Source organism: Grampus griseus, assembly GCF_964374135.1.
Source record: "Grampus griseus genome assembly, chromosome: 6".
Lineage (NCBI taxonomy): Eukaryota > Metazoa > Chordata > Mammalia > Artiodactyla > Delphinidae > Grampus > Grampus griseus.
In genome coordinates, this window is record NC_139000.1 from 10,886,853 (window position 1) to 10,913,642 (window position 26,790).

Consider the following 26,790-nt stretch of genomic DNA (forward strand, 5'->3'; position numbering starts at 1 on the left):
AGACGGGCAGGAGCTCCTCCATCAGTAAGGTGGGGCCACCCTGACTCACCTCCCGGGGCTGTAGGAGATTGAAGGGGCTATCGTGCCTGAGGGGTGTCTCCAGCCGGCCGGGGCAGGCACGGCAGAGAGAGGGGACGGCACAGGCACGAGACACTAATGCAGGGCAGTCAGCAGCCGACTCCCCAAATGACTGCAAAGCCAACAATGAAAAAACATCGGAGGCGCAGCACCACCATATCCTGAGCCCCTACCACACGCCAGGCACCTGGCTAAGGTGGCTTGATCTCACCACCGGCCTCCTCCTGGGGTAGATATTTATTCCTGTGGTTTCTATTCCCACTTGACATTTTACAAACACCACCTTACTTTCTGTGGTTTAAAAAGTCCAGTTGGTACCGAGCACGGGGTCAACCATGCTTTTCTGATATGACGCGTCACGGACAGAGAAGAATTCACACAGACTAAGAGCTCAGACTGCACAGTTGGGCCAACCTGGGTGTGATCTTGGACCACCCCCCAGCTGTGGGTTCTGGGGCAGATCTGACCCGCCCTGGGCCTCAGTTTCCCATTTGTAACTTGGGGTTAACAAGAGTCCCATCCTGGAGGGGTTGCTGTGATGAGTAAGTGAGGTGATGTCAGTGAAGGACGCAGCACACAGCCAGTGCTTGACAAACGTCGGCCAGTGCTCAACTGCCCTGAAACCCCAAAACATCCAACGAGAAACCCGAGCATCGCGTGGCGCTTCCCGGGACCGTGCGAGTCTGCTCCCTCCTTCCTAGCATCTGCCACAACTCTGCTCCGAGACCGCTCTCTCCCCCCATTGTCATGTCACATCAGTCCATAAATATTTAAACAACATGTCATCAGATTATTATAACATATGATCTATAGCACTGATGTGCTGCAGTTCTGCGCTTTTGGGCTTCGTTTTCGGAATATCGAGACATAAAATATTTATATATTTAGCCAACCACGAGATCTCACATTCTGTCTCAAAATGCTGGGTGGTGGCAAGACGCTGAACTGAGAGGCAACGTGTGAAGGGGATGCCTTGTTCTCACGTCGGTTCCTGGGGCATCTGGATTGTTTCTGGTTCATTCTGGGGACGTCATTGTGTGGCCCGTGAATGGGTTTATCGCAGCAAGCAGAGGGCCGGGACTAAAAAAACCCCGTAAGGCGGGGCAACAGTTCAAATCACTTGGGCTCTGTCATTTTCCTTTCTGTATCCATAGATCTGCGCATAGTAGGTGCTCTTAAACGTCTACTGGAAAACAAGTCAATTCACCTGCAGCCCACAGCACCACCCAACGGGCTGGCGTCCAGCAGGGATTCAGTCACATTTGCTCCCCTGTTTCATTCCATCCCCACTGCCCAGCACCAGGCCTGGCCCGGAGTGGGATCCAGTGAATGTTGCCGGATGAACGGCAATTGAAGGAATAAACGCGTGACCAGATAAATCACTTAATTAGCTAATAAATGAATGCGGGATAATGACTCTGGTCATGTCTGCTGGTCGGAATTATACTGGGTAAGACCCTCCTCCAGAGAAACAAAGGCTCTCCAGTCACCCGTAGTGGGTAGGCAAAGGGGTTTTCCTGGGTAATTAAATACCTCGATTGCTAACATTAGCACATCACAGTGACCATATGTCCTGGAATTTTCAGTACTATGCAATTTCAAAGATGCCACCCCCTAAGCCATTCGAGCATCCAGGAACTTCTCACACACCAGCGACGAAACAGCTTCGTCCAAAACTGCCTCTCCTGTCCCCAAATGTCACTAAAATGCTTTTACAGACCACTGCTGTTTTGGGTGTTTGGAAACAGTGGTCATCATGTGTCCAACCTAGAGATGATCGACATCTGACGTCCTGGGAGGTCACAAAAGTATTTGCAAATTAAAGTTATTAGCTTGGAGTAAAAGTATTTTCTTTGTGTGTTCCCCAAATGCCATGCTGTCACCATCAAGAGCTGGCATGCCCCACCTTTGTCCCCAGCCTCTGCATAAAAATCCAGTCTTCATTTCCTCTTGGGTTGGATGAGGCTGGCATTTAAAACAAACACAAAAGGCCACTAAAATTCCTGAGGGAGACGAACAAAGGAAATGCACACGCACTGAGTCAGGCACGCCAAGTCCATGCTTGAGATCCCGGTGTAACTAAATCCGGCTGGACTTGGCTGGACCCGCCAAATGCATGGGGTGGGCTCCCTGTCTGTCTGCCATGTGCTGCCCAGTGGTCCTGCCACCTGGGCACCCACCCTGGTGGTCCACCAAGGCCACACCAGCTAGGGAATCGTTTCCTCTTTCAACCCAGGATTCCCTGTTTTCTGGGCTGGGGCAGAATCTGGGCTCTTGTTCATTTGCTGCCTAGCAAATGTCTGTGCCCAGAGGTGGCGTGGGAGACTTAACGCCTTCCCCTTCCCTGAGCAACCCCCCCAAAGATATGTCCTCTAAAAAATAAGCGTGGTTTATAGACAATGCAGCTTTAAGACATGGCGCCCACCAAATCCTACCCAAAGCCCCCCCTCTACAGACTTCAGGAGGCACCTCTGCAGAAAAGGGGCAAAGGAGGGAGACCCCTGTAACTCTGGGAGGTAACCTCCGTGTTTAGGTCCCTCTACTTGGAATAATCCAAGGACAAGTCTTTCTCTCAGAAACCTTCTCTGCACAGGGGAGGGGCCGTCGGGCACAGCTCAGCCTTTTGCTGGCCACTGGAAGGAATGAAGAGGGGGTGCTTGCAGCCAGTCGAGTTTGCCACCAGCTTCAGTAAGTCCATAGAAACATTCTTCAAGGATCCTGTCACTTACCCACTCAAAACTTTCCATCCATTCAGCAACTATTAATTGAGCACCTGTGTGCCAGGCACGGTACTGGACACTGAGGTAGAGCTGTGGTCCACAGACCAACTCTTACCCTCATGGAGCTCACATTCCAGTCTGGGAGGCAGCTAACAAACACACGACGTCAGGGATGGATAAGGGCCCTGAAGAAAAATAAAGCAGGGCCAGGGAATGGGGAGTGAAGGACGTGGGATTAATTTTGACAGAGTGGGGATGGTGGGGTCTCTTTGGAGAAGTGACTTTTGCAGTGTCCCTGTGAAGGCTAGGAACAAGTCATGGGAAGATTAGGAGGAAAAGGATTTCAGGGAACAGCAAGTACAAAGGCCCTGAGGTGGGAGTACGCTTGGCATGTTTGAGGAAAGGTAAGGAGGCTGGGGCGGAGTGAGTGAGGGGGAGACTGCTGAAAAGTAAGGCTGCGAAGTAGCAGGGGCCCCACTGCTCTTGCAATAAAGACCAAAGCTCACAGATCCTGGGGGGCCTTGGCAGCCTCCTCTCCCACTATTTGCCCCCTTGGTTCATACTTTTCCTCCCAGCTGCCTAGGAGGCCCTCGGCCTGGCCTGGCCACCAACGACAGCCCACACAACGGGCACTTCCAGAGGGCAGCCTTCAGACCAGACCCCAGGACACAGGTTTCTCACAACACTAAGGCTTCTTTACGTCTGTTTCTCTGTCCATTAAATGGGCATAATGGTACCTGTGTCACAGAACTGCAGGAGGATGAAGTGAGTTAATCCACGTAAAGGGTTAGAACAGAATGTAACATGTGGTGAGCGCCTGGTACAAAGGCTCTATTGAAGGGTCCAAAGGCTGAGAAAGTGGTAGGAAGTTCCTGGCTTCGCGCTGCTTGGGGTCTGCCTGCAGCACAGGACCGCAGTCTGGCTCCCAGCTTCCCATCCCACGGCCCCACCTACCCACTCACGCTGTGGGCTACCTGCCCTTCACCCCAGCCTTCTCAGGCCTCCAGGCCTCCAGCACCTTGCCTGGCAAATCTCACGTCTCCCTCAAGGCTGGGGAGTCCCTCCCTCCTGGAAGCCCTCCCACTTCCCCAGAGAGTGAATCCCAAAGGTGTGCCTGCTGTAAACTGTTCACGAGCACCTACAACGGGGTCATGACACAACTTCTGCAGCTACAGGTGGTGGGTGGGACCATTAGAGGGTCTCTGTGCCAGCTCCCAGCATAATGCCTGACTCAGAACGTCAGGACGTATTTCTTGAGTGAATGAGCGGACAGATGACCACATAGCAGCCAGCAAGGGCATATCTGCTTAACAAAATGGAGTCCACTTAACCCGAACAACAGTGAAGGGTCTGTGTTTCCGCACTGAACTGTTCGCCCACATTCTGGGCCCAGGTGCCACGCACCCAAGCCTTGGCCTGAAAGTTGGGAGAACGATCTGATTTCAGCCACAGAACAGCCGCAGCCTGCGTGGGAGACCTTAGGCTGGTCACAATCTTTCTGTGGGCCTCATTCTCCCTATCTGTAAAATGGGAGGCTTTTAAGCTTTTATATTTAAGCATCAGAAACTTTTCTTTTTTTTTAATTTCTTTTTTACTTTTGGCTGTGTTGGGTCTTCCTTGCTGTGCGCGGGCTTTCCCTAGTTGCGGTGAGCGGGGGCTACTCTTTGTTGCGGTGCACGGGCTTCTCATTGCAGTGGCTTCTCTTGTTGAGGAGCACGGGCTCTACACGCGCTGGCTTCAGTAGTTGTGGCTCGTGGGCTCTAGAGCGCGGGCTCAGTAGTTGTGGAGCACGGGCTTAGTGGCTCCGCGGCATGTGGGATCTTCCTGGACCAGGGCTCGAACGTGTGTCTGCTGCATCGGCAGGCGGGTTCCTAACCAGTGCACCACCAGGGAAGCCCAGAAACTTTTCTTATAAAAATTATTTTTCCAAATAAAATTAACCATTTTAAAGTAAAAATTACGGGGCATTTAGTACATTCCCAATGTTGTGGAACCACAACCTCTACCTGGTTCCAAAACATTTCCATCATCCCAGAAGGAAACCCTGTACCCGTTAAGCAGTTTCTCCCCATTCTCCCCGCCCCCACACCCCCGATAACCACCAACCTCCTTTCTGTCTCTAAGGGTTTATAGATTCTGAACATTTCGTATAAGAACCTTTCTTAAAATGACACCTGAGCAAAACCTCCTTATATAAAACAGGAAGGAGGAGAAGGGCCGAGGCTGAAGACGGTAGGTTTATCTCTTCCCCTCCCTCTTCGGGGAGCTGACATCCCCCATCCTTAGTGGCCTTTCAGGGAAGGCTCTGATCCCAGACCCTTTCTTTTCAGAGTTCTAATCCTAAACTTGGGTTTCTAAGGCAAATCATCCCAAACGGTGCCCGAGAATCAAGGGCCTTGAGCCTGGCGTTACTGGCCCACTTGCCAGATGAGGAAGTAGAGGCTGGGCCCACATGAAGCCCTAGCCTGAGCTGACCGCTGGGGAGGAGCTGGATTCAAAGATCTCCAGAGCCCGCTGATGCTCTCCCCTCACCACACACACCAAGGTGGGGGTCTCAGATGTGAAGAGCTGGCCAAAAGCCCACAGAAGCTACCTCACGAGGGCAGCCAGTCCCGGGGGACAAAGGTCACTCCTCTCCCTCGGGGAAGACAAGCCAGCCTGAGGGAGCCCCAGTAGCTTAGGGGGCGCCAAACACGCACAGTCTCCCTCAGCCCTCGCTGTGCAGACTCTCTGTGACGACCCTGTTGGTGCAGAGGGCCACCTGCTCACTTCCAACCAAGAACTGCCTGCCCCCGGCCCAGGTCTGCGACAGCCGCTCCGTCAGCACAGACCTCTGATGGGGCCAGTGCTGTGTAAATAATTAACAAAACATCTGCCTTGCTTAATAACACACCGTGGCTGACACAGCTCTCGGGGCCTCCCGAGACCCTTCAACTCCAAGACGACGCACCAAAGGCTCACTTTCCTCTCCATGGGGCTGGCGGGGGGGCAGGGTAGACAGGAAAGCAAAATACTGATCTCTAAACATTTCCCTGAGATGCCCAGGGCTACCCTGACATTTAAATCTTGCCTCTTGGGACTTCCCTGGTGGCGCAGTGGTTAAGAATTGCCCTGCCAATGAAAGGGACACAGGTTCGAGCCCTGGTCTGGAAAGATCCCACATGCCGCGGAGCCACTAAGCCCGTGCGCCGCGACTACTGAGCCCGCGTGCCACAACTACGGAAGCCCGCGCGCCTAGAGCCCGTGCTCCACAACGAAGAGTAGCTCCCGCTTGCTGCAGCTGGAGAATGCCCGCGAGCAGCAATGAAGACCCAATGCAGCCAAAAACAAATAAATAAATTTATTTTAAAAAAAAAATCCTGCCTCTTTCCAATCCTGCCAAATTGTCATTGTCTCCTCCACTCTATTTTGAGGGTCATGATCATCGAAAAGTGCTTCAGTGGCACCTACCTGGAGGGGCCCCCAACACCCCCTTTTAACCTTGTTTCGGGCCTCAAGATACAGGGGCACTGAAAATGCTGCTGACAAAGAGATGACCTTCCCGGCCCTGTGACCCTGGGCGCGTCCTCGGTAATTAAATAGTTCCTAGTCTCTCACCAAGCACCCACGTGCTGAGCGTTTTGTATGCATTATTTTATTTAGTTCTTCCCTCGCACTTTATGAGGTCTTAATACTGCTCCTGTCTTCTGGATGAGGAAACAGGCTCCCAGAGGTGAAGGACTATTTCACAAGCAGCAGGTCTGGGCCTCCTACCTCACTCATTTGGATTGTGGGTGAGTGCCTTCCCCCTCTGGGCCTCAGTTTCCGTCCTGTAAAATGGGCGTGCAGCTCTTCTCTGGATGGCGAGCCTGCCGAATTCCTCACCTGCAGCTTGGACTGATCAGAGCTGAGGGTGGTTTGCATGGTAACTCTGTCCCTTTGCAGGTCTCTTCCTGACAATCCCCAATTTCAAAGACTTTGGGGACAATAAGGAACAAGAGAGGGCAGGCCTTGGGGAAAGGGGTCGAGTACAAATTCCACCTCCACTGCCCACTTGCTGTGAGAACGGGTCTGAGGGACTAAACCCCATGGCCTCAACTACAACTCAGGGACCTCGGAACATTCTCCTTAAACAGCTCTCGGCTCTCCATTCACTAGGATCGAGCACTGCCCCCTCCCCCAGCCTAATTTTGAAGTGTGAGGGTTAAACAACTCCGGGAAACGCAGGCCCTGCAGGCTCTCAGTGGCAGCCTCCCTCCCCCTTCCCTTGTCGGAATTCCTTCACACTCTATGGAATTCTTACATAAAGCCCCTTTTTCTTTTCTGTGAGGTCACCATCATGCAGATGTCTAAGAGAAAGAAAGACTGGCTCCACATGGATCGAGGCCGTTGGAACTGAATGCGTTTCAGATCCCAGCTGGCCACCTTTCAATTCTGTAGGCCCCTCATCCAGCCCCCCTCACCCCCCAAAACAGAGCCAGCTACAGTGTCGAGTCGGGTTTGGGGTGCAGTGATCCTGCTGGTACATGCTGAGAAGGCCTGGCTAGAAGACCCGGCCTTTGCCACCAGACCACCCGAGAAGTTGTCTGTGGAAAAATCCAGAATTGGAGACAACGGCAGAGGTTATGTATGAGGGTTTGTTTCCACACAAGTAAGTCTTGTTAGAGGGACAGATGTCAAAACGCTAGATCACTCTCCAAGTTCAAGTTCCCGAATTAAACGTCACAGGAAATTACACCACCAACTGATTTGCCCGAATGTCAGCTCCTGTCTGAGGAGGCCGTTGGTCTATTTCAGTTTGGGCCAAAGGAAGGGGCTGTGCGTATGCCACCCAGCTCAGATAGGGATGGATGAAGCCACTGGCCTGCTTTTTTTCTCTTTAAGTTAACATTTTCCCAAAAGGCTATCTTGTCACTGCCCAAGAATCAGAAGTGAGAAAATAGGCAACTACCAAAAGCCACCGAGGGTCTTTGGCCAAGCGTGGCCATCCTTCACCTTTCAAAGCAAATTCACAGACATCCAAGGGTGCCCAGACCACCCAGACAACCCCTCACTCCACAAGCACCCTTTCCCCAGAGCTCCAAGTTCTGACCACCATCTGAGGCGATGGCCAAGGAAGGGCCCATGGGCAAAACAGTTTCCTAAGAATGATGTCAGCAAAAAAAAAAAAAAAAAAAAAAAAAAAGAGAGAGAGAGAGGGAGAGAGAGATAAAAATGTAGAAACAAGGACTATTTTTACCTCCCCAAATCACAGGCCAGACGGGAGAGAAATCCATCAATGCCAGAAATGCGGCTGGGCCTTCGCACAAGATCTATTATTTCACACCTTAAATTAACGCATCTCAAAGCAATTTGCAAATGTTCATCAATTTGCAGAACATACTTGCAAGGGAGAGAAACCTTTATCTTTTCAACACCAAAGGACGCTCGCAGGAGCACCCCACACCCAAAACCACACAGGTCTTCGCACACAACATTCCTTTCCAGTACAGTGTAGCATAAACCGTGATGGAAATGGAAATGAACGGGGAAGAGAGACAGACACGGGACTGAAATGGTAAGGAAGTGACAAGAAGCCTACGTAGAAATGATGCTGTCGTCAGATATTCAGAATTGAGAGTCCGGCCCCGAGGGGGTAACTCGCCATCATCAGGGGTCAGGACGCCGGGCTCTTCCTGAGGGCAGTGTCCTAGGTTGCTTCCACCCCACACAAGCCTGGAGGTGCCAACCCGTATTCAATCTCGGATGACTCACCAGGGCCCTCCACTCTCCACCCTCTACCTCCCTGGCTCGGTCTGACCCAAGAAGGGGAAGGGAATAGTCTTCTCTTTTTGACAACTGTTTTTGACACTTCCCTTCTGAAACCAATTTTTGGCACTTTGAGAGGAAAGAAAAAATGTGAACTGTGGCCCTTTCTATCTGACAGCTCTGGCTCCTCTGCACCAGAGGGGCAAGTGTGGACGAGGAAGGATGGCAGTGCCTTCAGGAAGACCTCTCCCAGAAGTCTGGAGCACAGCAAAGAACCCAGCGTGTCTTAATCCACAGCAGGACAAAGGCAGACAGACCTGGTTTAAAGTTAAGAACTTCAACTCCGGAATCAGAGATGTGGGTTTGGATCCTGACTTTGCCATTTGCCAGTTTACGACCCTGCCCAAGTGACTTAACTTCATCTTCCTCTCTGTAAGATCAGGATAACAACCCCGAACGTTCGCACTGGGCCAGACACATGGTGCACAGCCACTGTGACCTTCCAGGTTCGGTGCAGAGACTATGGGCTCTGCGCAGTCACGCCTGGGTTCAAATCCAAGATCAACCGTATGTTATCATGTGATCTCCAGCACATGATTTAATCTCTCTGTGCCCTAGTGCCCTCACCTGTAAAACGGGCATCATGATCGTTCCCATCTCATGATGTTGGTGAGTGGACTGAGTGAAATAAGGCAATTAAAGCTTTTAGTACCGTGCCTGGCACATGGAATACCCTCCATGAATGGTGGCCACTAGCCATGGTGCATAACTTTCATAAAATTGTGCACATTTCAGCGCTGAGCCTCATTTTTCTCATCTGTAAGATGGAGATAATAACCCCTACCTCACAGTGAAAACTAACTAAGTGTATGTACGTTTAAAGCACTCAGCACCCAGTCTGTGCCCCTTCAGAAGGCAAATCCTGGTGCAATGGAAAGAGGATGGGCTTGAAGTCAGGCAGGTGATAGGATTCTGCTGCCACCTCCTCTCTGTGGTCCCAGGACACTGCTCGAACTCTCTGAGCCTCAATTTCCTTGTGCGTATAAAACCAGAAGCCACGCTCCACAGCCTGACTTTTGGGAGGATTGTGGCGCCCAGAACAGTGCCCGGCACACAGTGGGTGCTGCATAAATGTGAATTCCCTTCCCCCGCTCCTTCCTTGCTTGAAGCCTCCACAAGTCCCATCTGGCAAAGCCAGGAGCTCCGTTTCTTGAACCCTGAACGGCCCTCTACCCAGACCAACCTGGGCTGCTGCTTACGTCGGAGACGTTATTTTGCGGAGGTAGAAACTACTTTTTAGTCATTTCCGAAGCAGACGGGACGGCAGAGGCTGACAAACCGCAGGGACCATTTTAAATCCTGGGCCTTTCTTCTGGGAAGTTAGGCAAGAACCTTCCCAAATGTTTGCCCGTGGGGCTCTCTGCCAGGGAGTGACTCATCCACAGCTCCCCACAGGCATATTTTATTTGGGGGTGGGGGATTGAGGGAGGGCCTGGCCTTGCTGGGGGAGGGGAGGCAGCATTTCCAGCACACCCAGAGGTGGGTTTGGGTTTTTTTTTTTTCAGTTTTTAGGACAAAAAAGAAAAAGAATGTGGGTCTTTTTTGTTTCCTTCCAGGTTTTGTTTGCTAAAAGAAGACATCCAGAGTTCACTCAGTAAGCTGCTGCGTGGGGAACAGGCGTTTTCAGCCGGCTCTGCAGCCCTTTCAATGAAATTCTTCTTCCATTAACGCCACAGTTTTTAAAATGTCCCTCCAAGGTTCGCCTGCGCACACACTGAGCTCCTAAGACGACATGTTCCCCTCAGAAAGGCAAGCCAGATTTTGACAATCCAGAGGAACTAGGGAGTTCCAGAGATCCAAAAGTTTGCCTTAAAGCAATTAAGACTTTCGACTGCAGAGATTTTCAACATTTATAAAGCACACCAAAAACTGGCAGTTAAAACATCAAGGACAGACCTCGGAAGACAGTGTCCAAAGCCTGCTGTGATCAATTTGTTACCGTCTTGGGGGCTCACACTTGGAGCCCAGGCTCGATACAAATAAATCAGATGAATTATCTATCTCCTTAGTAAGGCAGGCAGAGAGACGCCCCCAGATACACAGACAAGTGTCCCCGGACCCCTGGTCTCCCCAGGGTCAGCCCCACCCTGGGCCTGGGGAAAGGGTTAAAATTCACCAGGGCCAGAGAGGGGCAAGAACAAAGCCAGGGGACACAGAAGAGTTTTTGGGAAAACTGAATACAGGTCCTCCAGTGCCAGGCCAAGAGGCTCCACCAGGCCCAGCGCAGCCCCAGCCCAGTCTGGAGCCCCTTGGAGGGTCCTGCCAGTGGTCCTGCCCAGGCCCGGCTGGGCTCTGCGGTCTGACCTCTGGCCTCTCATTCACCAAAGAAAACCCAGCACCCACGGGGTGCCCACACCAGGCCTGCTTCTCTCCACGGGTTCCCCTGACATCCGGGCCAGCGGCGGGCACATCACGCAGTAGGCCTGGTGGGCGCAAAGGGGGGCCCTCAGCCTCCACAGCAAACATACTCGCATGCTCCTGTACACAAATTACACACTCACATCCACATATGTACACTTTTGCCCTCAAGGGCTCATAAATACACACAAAAATCACTTGTGAACTCTCCCACGTGTGCGCGCGCACACATACACCCAGAATCCACACATTCTCGGTCACAAAAATGAGATCCCACACGAAGCGCCTGGCGCATAGTAAACACTCAATAAATGGCTAAGTGGGAGCCATGCCCGCTTGCCCCGCACTCACTCACACCAAACTCCACCACCCCACCACGCCGACGCTCCGAGGTGCACACGCACCAACTCGGCCACAGGCACGCGCGCACTCCTGCAAACACACCAGGAGGGACAGATGGACACGCCGCCCACGCACGCTCGGACGCACGGCCGGGGACACACTCAGATACGCACGCTCACGCGCGTCCCGACCTCCCGCATGCACACCCGCCCGCTGTCCCCCGCGGAGCCTCGGGCGCGTGCGCGGGCACGCGCGCCCCGCTCGGCCCGAGAGTGGGTGGCTGCCCCGCGGCCCGGCCTCCGCCCCTTCCCCGGCCCGCGCCGGCCCGATCCGGTCGGGCCCCGGCCCCAGGCCACTCACCGGCTCGCGGGCGGGCTCGGCTGCCGTAGGGAGGACCGGCGCACGGTCGGCGGGAGCGGTGGGTCCCACACGAGTTGGCGGCGCCGCAGCTGCACGCTCGTCCGCTGGGTTCCGCCGCCGCCTGCGCGGGCCCGCGCGCGCGCTCCCGCCCCTCCCCGCCGCGGGGCCGCGCCGCCCCCTGCGCTCGTGCGCGCTGCCGCCACGCAGGCTTGGGGGGCGCCCGGGCGGCGCCCTCACCGAGGCCGGATCCCCTCACTCTCCCAAGCCCACTTAGCCGAGGACCCCCTCCCCATTTCAAAGCTGGGGAAACTGAGGCCCAGATCACACAGCGAGTTAGGTCCAGCATCTCCCCTTCTTCTCGGGCTCTAGACACTTCGGGTCTGCAGTCAGTCAACCCCGTGGACCCCTCCCACGCGTCTTTGCATACCCATCACCTAACTTTGCTCCCGTCACAACCCTGGAGATACTAAAATCGGTTAATCAACAAGCGCTTATTTTGCGCCTGAATGCGGGCACTGAAGTAGGCTCCAAGGGTATCTCGCTGTGGTGAAGGCACTGCTCTCTGCCCTCAGAGGGCCAACGTCTCCTCATCTGGAGCTCCCCACTTCCTGTACACCCCAAGACCAGTAAGAATCAACGTGCAGAGGTTTCTGGAAGAAGTAAGACTCTACTAATGAATGCTTAACACCCCCTCGAAGGAGACAGAGTCTGTATGGGGGCCCAAAGGCAGCAACTCAGCTCCCTGCTTCACTTCCTAGGGGGACCCCACCCACCAAAAGGGGACGCTCCTGGCCCAGACAGTTCCTGTTTCCACACTCGCTGCTTTTCCTCTACATGCAAAACTGTGCTGTGTCCCGCAGGAGGGCAGGAACCAGGGACTGACGCTGGCTGCCTGCCAGCTGTCCAGCTTGGTCACTGTGCTGGGCACAGGGGGATATCCACTGGGCCTGTTTGCCCAGTGAATGGACATGTTTCAGCTGGCTCGGATGTCTGACAATGATGACACCAACTGAACACCCACTGTGTGCCAGGCTCACGGCTGCACACTCTGCCTGCCTGGTGCTGTTCAGTCCCACAGCCATTATTTGAAGGAGACTTTATGCTGCTTTCGTGCCCATTTTACAGATGGGGTAAATGAGGCCTAGAACTGAAGCTTAGAGTAACAAATTCTCTTGCCCAAAATCACCCACCTGGTAAGTGATTGAGCTAGAAACTGGACCACAGATGATCTGATTCCTGTGCCTGTGTGCTTAATTTAGGATGTGAACAGTATGGTTCTGTGCTGCTGATACAAGAAGGGGCAGACGGGGCAGCAGCCCATCCAGAGGAGCCAGCCCTTCTACAAAGCGACAGGGATGAAATGGATCATTTTGCAAATTGGTTAGCCGTTAGTTGGGGATCTGATTACAGCCTCACCTCACATGATATACTTCACAATAAATGCCAGATAGATTGAACAGTTAAATGTAAAAAATAAGCATTGCAGAAAACAAGAGGAAGTAATAGAAGTTCTGAGATTGTGTGGCAATCTTACTAGTAGGTGAGTGATATTGACTATATTCCTGCAGGAAACATTCATTCATTCATTCATTCATTCACTCGACACATACAGCACCTTCTATGGGTCAGATGCTATTTTAGGCACTGGGTTACAGTCATGAACAAAATACAGCCCAGACTCTCTTGGGGCTTCAATCTGGGGGTGGGAGGGGGGAAAAGAAAAGTATCCGGCATGGCAAGGAAAATAGGTTTGATGGAGAAAATAAAGCAAGGAGGGGGGAGGAAAGCCCCCCAGGGGTGCTTTTTCATAGAGAGTGCTGGGAGAAGGCCTCTCTGATGAGGTGACATTTGAACAGAGGGCTGTATGAGGGAGTGAGGGAAGAGGTCCTCTGTGTATAGGACAGGTTCGTGCTCCAAGAACCATCCTAGTACGCTACAGAGCAAGAACCTGAAATTCCTCTTTGAAGGAAACTTTGGGAGCAGCACCTGACCACCGAGGAAAGCAGCACTGGGACCCCCACGCATGTCTGTATAAGAATCTACCATTTGTAAAGCCTGTTCCCAGCCTCACAGAGCCCCTGTAACAGGTACTCCCAGTGTCCTCATTTGCCATTTAGGAAACGGAGGCTCAGAGAGGTCAAGAAGTGTGCCACAGGTCACACAGCCAACCACCATCAGCAGAGATGGGTCTGGCTGCAGGCCAGCTGTTGGCTGCTGCTGAGTGTTAGGGGACTGAAGAAGTCCTGGCCGCCACCTTCCCTCCCTCTGGGACTATAATTCAGGAACAGGAGGGCCTAGGGCATCTGCTGTAGGCTTCTAGAGACAGGAGGGTGCAGCAGCAGGACTTGAGGGGTTGCGGGGGAGTCATCCCCACCCTGTTTTCCTGGCCTTCCTCTTCCTCACCTCCTACTTACTTCCCTCTGGCCTGGTCTCAGCCCCTGGTGACATGCTGGGGGGAAAATCAGGTTAAACTCTGCCCAGAGACCCTCCAAGTGCCCTGCACTACCCTCACTACCCTGGCCATGGCAGGGGTAGGTAGAGAGAAATGGTACAATGCAACCTGAGCCCCACTCAACTTTTGTTTTTAACGCAAAGCATTTTTCTGTGAGTCCCCAAATGAGTCACTGTTAAGAGGTGCTTTGCAAAACGAGTCCCAGAATTAGAATCAACATCTCCCCACACACAGTGCCTGACGCTCCCTCCCACGGCATTTGTGAATCTTGTCTAGGAGAAAGGCTCTCTGTTCACCCCCAAGGGTTTCAGGATTAAGCCTGTGTCGTTTCATTATCTCTCTGCATTAGGGGAAGAGAAACTACTCTTGCTGGGCACCTTCTCCATGCCGGGCTCTGCATTTTCCCAGCATCCCTCGAGGTGGGGGTCAGGATTTCTGTTTTACAGATAAAGAAGCTGAGGCTCAGAGAAGGAAGCTGGTTTGGACCCGGGTTTACCAAAAGCTTATATTGTTGTCAGTATTTTGGGGGAGTGGTAGTGGGGGGAGAGGGAGCCATAAAGTACTAGGATCACACCATGTTCTTTGAAGCCCCTTTGTCCCAAATGTCCTCTTGCCAGCTTCCCGTTGGTGGGCATTTTGGGGGGATGGTCTGGGTTTTCCCAGGAACTCTTGTTTGTTCTTATCGTCTGAGTGTGATTATTAATAGCACTCCTTTTCACTTCAAAAGTGTCTTGGTTTATTTGATAAACTTTAATTTAATTAAAGTTTAATTTAAACTTTAATTTAATTTAATTCAAATTTTACTTTATGAAATAGAGGCCTCTTGTCTGCTGGGCTCCTCTCCACCTCCTGATGTCTGTCTGTGTATCTGACCAAGAACTTTCACAAGAGTTTATGGGGATTTTCAGGAGCAGCAAACCCAGCTGGCTGGGAAGGGAGTCAGGACTGGAGTCAGGGCTCCCTTCCACCCCAGCTCTGCCCTTTGCTCCCTGTGTGACCCTGGGTCAGTTTCTTGACTGGCAAAATGCGACCTTGACCTTTTAGGATTTCCCGTTGCTCAGTGCAAGCTGGAAAACCAATTGAACATTTTGGTAAGGGCTGGGAATGCAGGAAGCAGCACTGCCCTCCATGCCATCATATGGCTGACTTTTTAACATAGCAAACCTTCTTTTTAGCTAGTTTAATTTTTTAAAGATTTATTTTTTGAATAAATAAATGCCCACAGTTGCCCACAGTTCAAAGTTCAAAGGTGCAGAAAAAAAATGGTGAAAATTTCCTTTCCACCCCAATCCCCAGCTACCTCCTTCTTTTCTCTGGAGGGAACGAGTGTTGCCAAACACACTCTGTTCCCAGACAGTGTGCTTTGTGTGTGTGTGTGTGTGTGTGTATACACGTGTGTGTATTTTTTCTTCTCTTCTTTTTCATGCAAATGATAGCATCTGATCTACAATGCTATACAACTTGTGTTTCCTTCACTTCTTGGAGACTACTTCCTATCACTCCATAAAGAACTATTTCCTTGGGCTTCCCTGGTGGCGCAGTGGTTGAGGGTCTGCCTGCCGATGCAGGGGACATGGTTTCGTGCCCTGGTCGGGAAGGATCCCACATGCCGCGGAGCGGCTGGACCTGTGAGCCATGGCCGCTGAGCCTGCGCGTCCGGAGCCTGTGCTCCGCAATGGGAGAGGCCACAACAGTGAGAGGCCCGCGTACCGCAAAAAAAAAAAAAAAAGAACTATTTCCTTTTCTATGACTGTGTAGTATTTCAGAATATTTGCATTTAATCCACATTTAGCAAGCACCTTCTCTGTATACTGTTCTAAGCACTGTGGGATATGACAGAAGTTTCAGCCATGGTCCCTGCCCTCAGGGACTTATGGTATGATTGGGGAACAAGAAAAACAGAAAACACTGGAGGGGCATAGAAGAGCAGTTTCTCCAATGGCCCCCATGTTCATTGTGAGGTTTGGCTTTGGGGCTAATTTTTCTTTTTTATTATTCTCAGCTCCAGAGATGCGTTGGGTGGATGAAAGAGCCCAGACATGGGTTCTTTTGAAACTTGAAAACTCAGCTGTGTGCGTTCAGGCAATCCACTTCTTCATTCTGGGCCTCAGTTTGCTCATCTGTAAAATGGGGACAGTCAGCCTCTATCACAGGATGACAGTGGTCACATGAAATTGTATTCCTGAAAATGTTTGGTGAAGAGTTAAGTGCTGTGCTCCTAGGCTGGAAGATCTGAGGAGGCTAAGACGATGCCCTAAGAAATGGTACATTAAGTGCAAGGTGTCAGCGCTCTTCTGCCCAGAGGGAATCATCTTGTAAGCTTTTCACGCTTTGCTGATCCTGTGATAACTGCTAAACTGTTATCTCCTCCAGCCTTTGGCAGCCTTAGTCGCCAACTTTGAGTCTGTTAGAGGCTTGACCTGGTAGACCCACCCCCAACCCAGGAGGCCCCGGGATGTGGGAACCACACAAGTTAACTGTCTACAGTTAAGGTGGTGGTGGAGGGGGACTTTGGGGATTATCATTCCAGATGGGACTGGCTCAAGGGCATGCAGACAGGAAGAGGCAGAGATGCACCCAGCGATGTTGCTACATCCCTGCAGGTCCTGCCACCAAACCTCCAATGCTTGGTGTTTCCACAAACAGATTCAAACCCTGACTCGTAATGAGCACCAAGAACTGTGCCTTTCATGTATGTTCTCTTAACTGACCTCCTCAACTACAGGTTGAGGTAGTGATGCCCATTTGCCCGTTTTACAGATGAGCAAACTGAGACTTAGAGACTGTTGGTACTAAATTAACAAAGGAGTGGGTGCTCTGTCAGTCCCCGCTAGGAGCACTCAAAACCACTGCGCCCCTATGTAAAAGGGTTGGCATCAGATGTGGAGATGGGGGACTGTGGAAATGTTATTTTGGCCTCCGAAGGATTTTCATAAGCTCACAAAACACCGGGACTTTGGCCCAGCTTTGCTTTCTGGATGCCTGTTCTCTCCTGATATTGAGCTGAGGGAGACTGTCTGGCTGTGGCTTCTTTTCTCTCCTCCCTGGGGGAGGGGTGCTGATGGATTCGCCTGGGCCTCATGCAGCTGCCCGGAGCCTGACACAGGGGAGACATGAGATTCATGGTGTGACTGGAAGTTCTTGCGTGCCCAGGACAGTTCTGGGCTATGCCTACTGTCTCAGCATCGATGGTAGTGTCCCCTTTCACTCTCAGAAGTGTCCTGGATTGGACAATAAGTTATATGGCCACCCTGTTATTCATGTCAAATAAAACAATAACTTGCCAGGTGAATAAGTAACTGATCATCTTAGTCGGGCACTGAGTCATGCCCTTGTGTGGTCCACTCATTGGCTCTGTGTGTGACATGGGTGTCAATGTTCGGATGAGAAAGTTTACAGATGAGAAAATTAACGTGGTTAACCAGTCTGTCTAAAACACAATTTAAGGGGGCATCTGATGAGTCCAGAATTCTGCTTTGAGCTGAGTTAGCAGGGTCCCATGCTGGCCATATTTCTCTCCCAGGCATCCAGGTGTCTACCTGGCTTTGGGGGCCAAGTGATGGGTCCAACTGCCCTTCCTGAGATTCCTGGGACATGGGGCTAAAGTGAGTCTCCTCTGGGCCTGAGGCCTCCCCTGTGCCCACCACGGGGCTGGATGCTCTCAGAGCAGATGGAGGCTGGGAGACCTCTGGATTTAGGGCTGATGACACCATCCATCCATCGACCCCAGATACCCCAAATGAGGGAAGTGTTCTGAAGGAGGAGATGCGCCTTTGGTTGCTAGGTTTCCCAGCCCTGCCCCTGGCTTTCTGGGAATGGGTGTCATTTTTCCAGGCATGAAGACATGCCAGGATTGTGCTGGGGGCAACGGGGTGGAGGGACCAGATGGAGGCTGGAGGCTGGCAGAACGGGCACGGGAGCAAAAGGAGGAAGACGGCTGCAGCGGGAATCAGAAGAGGCTTCATTAGGTTCCCCTGAGGAGGGGCTTCGCTGCCACTCCCTGCCCCCAGCCCCAAAGCAGCCCTCTGTGCCAGAAGTGGGAGCAGAGAAGGTCTAACCCATTGTTGGGAAAGAAAATGCATTTCCCCTCATTCAGTGATAGTCTGAGGGACTTGGTCCGGGGCGGCCATTGCTGTTTTGGGGTGATTCCCCTGAGGCAGGGTGTATGGGTAGAGAGGTACATCAGAGGAGATGCAGTGAGTTCTGGGGGCTCCAGAGCCCCTGAATAAGGAGCTGTGTTTGGGCACTGCTCAGTTCAGAGCTGCAGGCTTTGGGTTCTGAACCGTGTTGCTCAGGCCGACCTAGGCAAGGCAGCCACTTTGACCCCACGCATTCTGCCTGAAGCCAGTTGCCAAATACCACGACCCAAGCTCTGCAATCAGCCCCCCAGAGCTGGGCTGGGGCCAAGGCCCTCGGCAGAAGCTCAGCCCTGGAGCCAATCAGACCAGGCTCCAAAGTCTGCTTTGCCACCTACTGGCAGCACAGCCCTGGATGAAGCTACCTCACCAACCAGAGCCTCAGAGTCCTCACTGGGAAACCTTCTCACCAGGTTAGGATGAGATGAAGATACCAGGCCAGCTCCTGGCTGAAAAGCACATCAGTATCAACTGTTTGTCAGGCTCAGAAACTAGCACTTTACATTTTACAACTGTCATTTCTTTTAATCATCCCAACAAGCCAGTGAGATGGGCGCCAGGGTTACCTCCCTTTGCACCACCCATCCAGCTGGGTGTTTGCTTCAGTTTCTCTGCCTGACAAAACAGGCTCAGAGAGGTCAAATGGCTCACCCAAGCTCACACAGTGGGGAAATAGTGAAGCTGTAATTTATGTGATATGCAGATACATTTCACTGGCACAGCTAGCTCCAGGGTCTCATCTATAAAATAAGCATAATGATACCATGAGTCACTTCCTACTTCCGGCAAATCCCATACTATATGCCTTTACTAGAAACAAAAAAATCCCTTAGTAGTGTTTGCCAATTTCCATGGTGTAAAGTACTCCCAGCACAGCCGATTTAAACCTATCAACATCTGCTCTGGAATTCCCAAATATTTAACAATCTGCTCTTATTCAACAGTTAGCTCTCACCAGCCAGTGCAAACCAGCTCTCATATGTCACTGGGTCCTATTATCCCCCCCTTAGGCCCTGTAAAGGGGTGGCCCTAGTCTCAGTGCTTTAAGGTTCCATTTTCCTTTGCTAGGAAAGAAGGAAGGCAGCCAGCCTGTACTGAGTACCTACCGTGTGCCAGGAGCTATGGCACTGCATCCAAACCTAGAACTTCCTTTAATCTCTACAACCCTTCAATGATCCCCATTTAATAGGTGAGAAAACTGAGGCTCACAAAGGTAACACCTACTGGCCACGGTCATGCAGAAAGTAAATGGCAGATTGACATGTATACACTATTGATACTGTGTATAAAATAGATGAGAACCTTCTGTAGAGCACAGGGAACTCTACTCAATGCTCTGTGGTGACCTAAATGGGAAGGAAATCCAAAAAAGAGGGGATATATGTGTAGCTGATTCACTTTGCTGTACAGTAGGAACTAACACAACATTGTAAAGCAACTATACTCCAATAAAAAATGTTAAAAAAGAAAAAAAACAGTAAATGGCAGAGTCAGTCTGCCTGACAAGACTCCACCTGAGTGGGCTGCGTCTTGGGAGCTCCGGGTCTGACGTGGGCAAGCCCTGGCCCTTTCTGGGCTTCAGTTTCCCCATCTGTAAGAAGGAGTTGGACAAATCAATTTCTAACCATCCTTTCTGGACTAAATGAGTCATCATTTTAAGATTCCAAGAGCAGAGCGGGGTGAGGGTGAGGGCTTACATCAATGGAAAGAACAAATCCCTAAAGGGAAGGGTTTTGCTTGTTAACAGGGGAGAGGTGTGCAGGAAGGGCATATTTCCAACTGTGCCTGGGACACATGTACTTGGAGGTGGTGTGGTGCTGCAGAACCAGCCTGGATTTGAACTCTAGCACCTCCACTTCCTGGCTGTGTGACCGTGGGCTACTAGCTTCACCTCTCTGATTGGTCCTGCAAGTAGGATCTTCCTGTTGTTCTGGAAGCCTAAGGGTCAATGAAGGGTCCCCGATGTGCAAACTTCTGCACCAGGTAGATGTGGCAACGTCCCTCTACCTTTACAAACCATCACAACTTCTTTCCTTTTCTGGCCCTCATCTCCCCAAGTGGATTGAGCAAAAGCCAACCCTCTTTTCTCCCTGGCCTGGAAGCCCAGAGCAGCTGAAAGGGGAGGGGAAAGCCTGAGGTTTCTCTTTCCAGCGAAGGCAGAAGCCAAGCCCCACCTCCCACCCCCCCACACACACCCCCGTCTGGGCCCACCTCCCTCTGGCCTGCACCGGCTGGTTGGTCTTCTCAGATTTCTGAAAGCCTATGTTCCCAGAGGAGGCATTAAGGATGGAGGAATGCAGACCCGGGTGTGCCGCGCTGAGGGGGCTGTGAGAGAAGCAGTCTGGGGGAGAGCCCCCCCCCCAGCCCCGCCAGCTGCATCCCAGCCCCCACCAGAGAGGAAGAGAGAGGAAGCGGAAAGGACAGCAGTACAGCAGCTCTCAGAGGAGTTCAGGATTCTTGCATGGGGAGGCGTGGGGAGTCGGGAGGGCCCAGACAACTTGCAGAGTATGAAGGCACTGGTGAGTCTGGGGGGTTGCGATGACCGTGGACAGGGTCCCGGTGCAAGGGCGCTGTTGCTGAGGATGATGGAAGGGGAAGGATATTCTCTGAGCAATGATTGTTTTCTGAGCATCGTAAAGCTCTTTACCTGCAGAGCCCAGCTGTAACTGGGCCCTCCTGCCCGCAGCCCGAGAGCAGGCTTAGCAGGGAGTCACAGCCAAGAGGAAAACGAAGCAAGCAACCAGCAAAGCAAATGCATGAGATTAAAAAAAAAAACATCCAACTCAAATCCAATTCCCAAACCGCTGCAAAGAGGAGCAGCTCTTTACTGAAGCTCTTCTGGAACACTGGCAAGGGGAACTAGACTAATCAGCACGTCCTGCAGGAGAACGTCCTAAAGCCAGCGTGAGACCTCACGCCCTCTTCTCACGGTGCCTGCTCCCGCCTCCCCTCCCCTCTGTAGCTCATTCTCCATTTCTGCCTCTCCTCTCATCGCCAGGGTCATAGATTCCAGTTTCCGTAGGACACACCAGGCTCGTGTCTGTTTATTACTAATAGTGCCCTCTTCCGTGCCCGAAAGTGTCCTGGCAGAGCAGTAAAGGGTACGGCCTTCCTCCCCACGCCCCACTGACCTCCAGCTTCAGCAAAGGCCCTGCCGCTGAGCAAAGGACACCCATAGAAGGCGAGGGAGGGAGCGAAACTCTTGCCCGAAGTGTTCTCGTTTATTCTACACCATATCGACCTCGCCAATCAAGTCCACGTTCTAGAGATGAGGAAATGAAGGCCCAGAACTTAACACTTGCTCAAAGTCAAAGATCCAGGACATCCCAAAATTGAGACTCAAACTTGGCTCTGCCCGAGTTCAAATCCCTCACGTTTCCCACAAGGTCAGGTAGCGTGGCTGGTCGGAGAGGATCAGCTTGGCGCTCTCTTCATTTCCAAGGGAGAAATCAACAGGCTTCCTCATGCTGGCTATGGAGACCCTGAGGCCCAGAGAGGGTTTGTGCCTTACTCAAGATCACACAGTACATAAGCAGCAGAGCTTGTGCTAGAACCAGGCCCCTTATTCCCAAAGCATCCCTGAGTTTTCCCTGAGCAGACAGGGGGCCTCAGTGACACTCTGGGGCCCTTGACTGAGCCTCTCCTCCTAGCCCACGCTTGTTGGACCCTCTCCCAGGAGAATGGAGCCAGACCCCAAGCAACGCCACTGCCCCAAGTAGATGTCATGGGCCTGGGATGGGAGGAGTGTACAGACCCCGGAAACTCCCACTGCTGTGCCCGTTCGTCAGGGTCACAGGCATGGAATGCCACATCAGAAGTATCCTAAGTGAAAAGAAGGAAAAGAAAGAAGTATCCTAACTGTGTCCCCCAAACTTAGTTTGGTTTTCAAGACCTTCTCTTCTCCCCACCCGCCATGTGCATCTTACGCTCCAACCATATGGTTCTAGGCAGACCCTGCTTTTTCTGGTCCTCAGGCCTTAGCACATGCTGTTCCCACTGCTGGGAGTGCCCTTTTTCCCCACATGTCTGAAGAATTCTTATCCATCAGGACACAAATCAAATGTCCCTTCCCAGGGCATCAAAATCACACTGATGGGTCTAGGGATTGTTACAGCCAGTGTCCTTTCTGATTGGCCAGTGACCATGGCAAGCAGGTTGTTAAATATTTAGACCCTCCCCTGTGAAGTCTCTCCTTTCCACCTCCTGGCTGTGTTGTGCATCCCTCTGCTGCAGCCCTTGTCCCACCGGTTGGCTTGGTTCTGCCAAGCAGGAGCCATGACTGGTCCATCACGGCATCTCCCCAGGGCTACACCAGTACCCAGGCAGGTGTGCTAACTGTTTGGACACAGGTTCTGCTCCTTGGAGCTGGAGGGGCACCAGGAAACCTTAAACAGCTCTCATTCCTTGAAGGGAAGCGCTTCCTATGGGCTCACCCCTTCCATCTGATGAGTATTGGTCCCAGATGGAGAAACCAAAGCACAGTGAGATGAAGAAACTTAGCCAAGTAAGTGATGGGACTGGGACTTTTGGGGGAGGGGGAGGGGAAGTCACAGGGTTCAGCACATCTGGAGTGCAATGGATGAGCCGCACCCTGGGAAAGCCACCTTCGTGACCATGGTATCTCTCCTGCCAGGTAAGTTGGGGACTGGGATTTGAAGCCAGGTTTCAACCTACAGTCTCTGCTCTCTCCATGCAGTCTCTGAATCCCAGGCAGCCCTGTTTGGGGAAGGGCAATCTCAGCTTGGGGGACTCTGCCCCCGCCTGCCAGACCCCTGCTCAGAAGAGTGAGGAGGGTGCTGACGAACGCAGGCTTACTCCACACAGCTGCGGGGCCCCTGGCCGGGAGGGCCACACGACATGGACTGAACCTTTGCCCTCAGCCTCCCTTCTCAGGCCTCCAAGGGCAAGCCTGGTCTTCGGCTGCCCTCGGCAACCATTCCAGATAAGGATACTAGGAAGCAGTTCTGCAAAAGATGTGGGACTTTCCAGGACAAACCGAAAAGAGAAGACAGGAATGACCCTCCCACAGGGTCACATTAGCCCTGACCACTTAGGTCCTCTCTGTCCCAGATATCACCCACATGTCCAACTGTTTTTAACTCTCAAGGGGACTTGAAGGTGGCTTAGTGGAACCAGCCCCAAGCCTGGAGTCATGAGATCTGGGTTCAAATCTTGGCCTCAGGGCTGAACTTGCCCTGTGACCTTGGCAAGCCACTTGACCTTTTTGACCCTTGCTGGCTTTGTACATAAAGGGATTGTTGGAAAAATTAAACGGAATAATACATACCAAGCGCCTAGCATGGGGCTGAAGTTCCCTCTACAAATGGGGATTGAATTGGAGTCTGAAATATCCCTGTTCCTCCAGAGAAAGTCCCTTGTTTCCTTCCCTGCCAGTCTTGGTAATCTACAAATTCCCCAGATACGATCAGCACGCCTCCTTGCCTTAACTAATCTAGTTTGACCTTCATGCTCCGTGGGTGGGGAAAGCACAGTCTCCGCTTTCCTCTTCTGTCCAGAGCCCTCTCCTTTTGAGTCCGCCTAGGGAGGCCCTGGGCCTCTTTTAGATGAGATTATTGCTCCGAAGAAAGTCCCTGTACTATGAAAATCATAGAAATCGGAATCTTGCCACCTCCACCTCCAAGTGGTTTGAACTATTAATAATTTTTCAGAATTCGGCTGAGCTGCAAACCCAATAAATGAAAGTTCCAATTTACTGAACACAAAAGTCATGCCTGAGGATTCACTGCTGGGTTCATTTAAGTAGTCAGTTCCCCCGTGCTGTAAATGGGTCTCCCTTGATAGAATTTCAATCTCCACACGACTTCTCAGATGCTTCCATGGAGCCAGATCAAGCTGGGTCTACCTGTTCCACGTTCTAGAAGTCACCTGAGCAGGCATTTCAACTGGAAGCTTCTACCCTGAGCTTCGTAGATCACGAAGCCAGCTCACATCCAGAATCTCACCTACAACAGACAGCAGAAGCTTACTGCGTCCATTTTCCAGTCTGAGAAATGGAGGCCCACAGGGTGGAAGGGGTTCACCTCAATTCCTGTGTGGAGTCAGGGCCGATGAGGACTACAGTGACCTCTCCCGGTGTCCCTGAGCACTCTCCAATCTTAAGGCAGAGTTTGTAACCTTTCCTTCCCTGGTGATTTCTCTCCTCCCGGCTCCCTGTAACCAACAACGTGAAGTCCCAGTTTCTGAGGATGACAGCCTCGTGTCCCGGCATCTACTGACTTCTCCAGCCCCACTTCCGGTGCTCCCTTTGTGTTCTAGCTTCACAGGACATCCTTCTGGCCCTGCATGTGACTTAGAATTGTTGCCCATGTCAACCCCTCTGCCTCAAAGCTGCTGATGTGCGTGGGGATGGCGGGGACGTAGGGATGAAAGTCATAAATGGGTGAGTGTGCACTTAGGGCTGCGCTGGGATGAAGCACCCTAGACGCTCAAGGTGCAAAATGTAAGGAGATGGTTCCTCAATAAGTTCAACATAGATTAGCATATGGCCCAGCAAATTCCACTCCTAGGTGTAAACCCAGAAGTACTGAAAACGGGGGTTCAAACAAAAATTTGTCCGTGATCGTTTATAGCAGCAGTATTCACAATAGCAAAAGGTGGAAACCATTAAAATGTTCATCAACAGATGAGGGGGTAAGCAAAATGGGATACATCCACATAATGGAATATTAGTGGCCATGGCCATAAAAAGGAATAGAGTAATGGTATATGCTACAATGTGGTGGAACCTTGAAAACATTATGCTAAATAAAAGAAGCCAGTCACAAGTGGCCACATATTGTATGATTCCATTTATGTAAAATGTCCAGAATAAGGAAATCCATAGAGACAAAAAATAAATTAGTGGTTGCCAGGGGCTACACAATGGAGAAATGGGCAAGGATTACTAATAGGTATGGGGTTCCCTTTTGGAGTGATGAGAATGTTCTGGAACTAGATAGTGGTGATGGTTCCACAACATGGTGAAGGTCCTAAAAACCACTGAATTGTACGCTTTAAAATGGTTTTAATGGTAAATTGTATGTAAGGAAGAATCACTCTTGGGTGCCAGCCTGCGCTTGCAAGCCCCGAGGGTGACTGCCTTCTCACATTTTGTGCCCTGGTTGCCTCACTCTAAGCCTGGTCCTGGTGTCCACAGCCTCCCCCATGGATGAGAGAATTCTGTTTGCTTGTAACTTCTCCTCCGCCCACCACTTCCCTGGAGAATCCTTTCGTTTGGCAGTTCAGTTCATGGGCTGATGCAGAATAAGGACGTTTGGTAAAAAGAGGCAGAGACAGAGAATTAAGAACAGGAATTGTTTGGGAACAGCCAAGAAATAATGAAGAGAAGAAAAATTATAGAGAAAGGAAGTGGAGAGGGAAGAGACAACTCACCAGGCTCAGTTTTTTAAACGGCTTTATTGAGATACAATTCTCATACCATACAACTCACCCATTCAAAGTGTACAAGGCAGGGACTTCCTTGGTGGTGCAGTGGTTAAGAATCCGCCTGCCAATGCAGGGGACACGGGTTCGAGCCCTGGTCCGGGAAGATCCCACATGCCCAGAGCAACTAAGCCTGTGAGCCACAACTACTGAAGCCCGCGCACCTAGAGCCCGTGCTCTGCAACAAGAGAAGCCACTGCAGTGAGAGGCCCGCGCACTGCCACGAAGAGTAGCCCCCGGTCGCTGCAACTAGAGAAAGCCCGCGCACAACAACGAAGACCCAACACAGCCAAAAATAAATAAGTAAATAAATAAATTTATAAAAAGTGTACAAGCCAGTGGTTTTGAGTATTCAAAGGGTACCAACTTCCGGTTATAAGAAGAGTAAATTCTGTGGATCTAAACTACAGCATGGTGACTGTAGTTAATAATACTGTATTGTATACTTGAAAGTTGCTAAGAGAATAGATCTTAAAAGTTTTCACCACAAACACACACACATGATAACTAGGTGAAGTGATGGGTGTGTTAACTAACTTTGTTGTGGTAATCATTTCACAACATATACATATATCAAGTCATCTCATTGTACTTTAAACTTACATAATGTTATATGTCAATTATCTCTCAATAAAGCTAGAAATGAAACACATTTAAAATCTGGCTTTTAGTATAGTCACAGATATGTAAACTTATCAGCACAGTCAATTTTAGGACATTTTTAATCCCCAAAAGAGAAACCATCCTCCCCTCCCCAAGCCCTTGGCCTCTGCATCAGTGACTCAGTGTTCATGCCTACAGGGATGAGGAATCTCTGGAAGGAGGGGGTGAGCCTAAACCAGGAAGCAGCATGGCAGCAAAAGGCCCTGTGCAGTCATGGGTGGAGGGGTGTTTGGTTGGACCGCTGAAGAGAGCAACCTCACGGTCCCTAGTAAAGGCAAAGATTCGCATGCCTAATGACCCAGCAATTCCACTCCTGATTGAAACCCTTGAGAAACTTTTGTATTTGTGCACAAGAAAACTAAGTAAGGGCATTGGCTGCAGCAGTTTGTGATGGGGTGGAAAAAAGGACACAACCTAAGTGTCCCTCAACAAGGAAAAGAATAACTATATT

General features: G+C 51.3%; 1 protein-coding gene across 2 annotated transcripts in view; it reads right to left on the reverse strand.

The window, feature by feature from the left end:
• The window catches only part of NEK6 (NIMA related kinase 6), an 85,210-nt gene extending 73,451 nt beyond the window's left edge, over window positions 1–11,759 (reverse strand). The window contains exon 1 of one of the 2 annotated variants that reach the window (XM_082656740.1): window positions 11,646–11,759. The gene's annotated coding sequence lies outside the window, so the exon portion shown is untranslated. Of the gene's footprint in view, window positions 1–9,768; window positions 9,857–11,645 lie in introns of those variants that run through there. The other variant, XM_082656741.1, reaches the window with a different exon arrangement.
• Window positions 11,760–26,790: the final 15,031 nt, after the last annotated feature.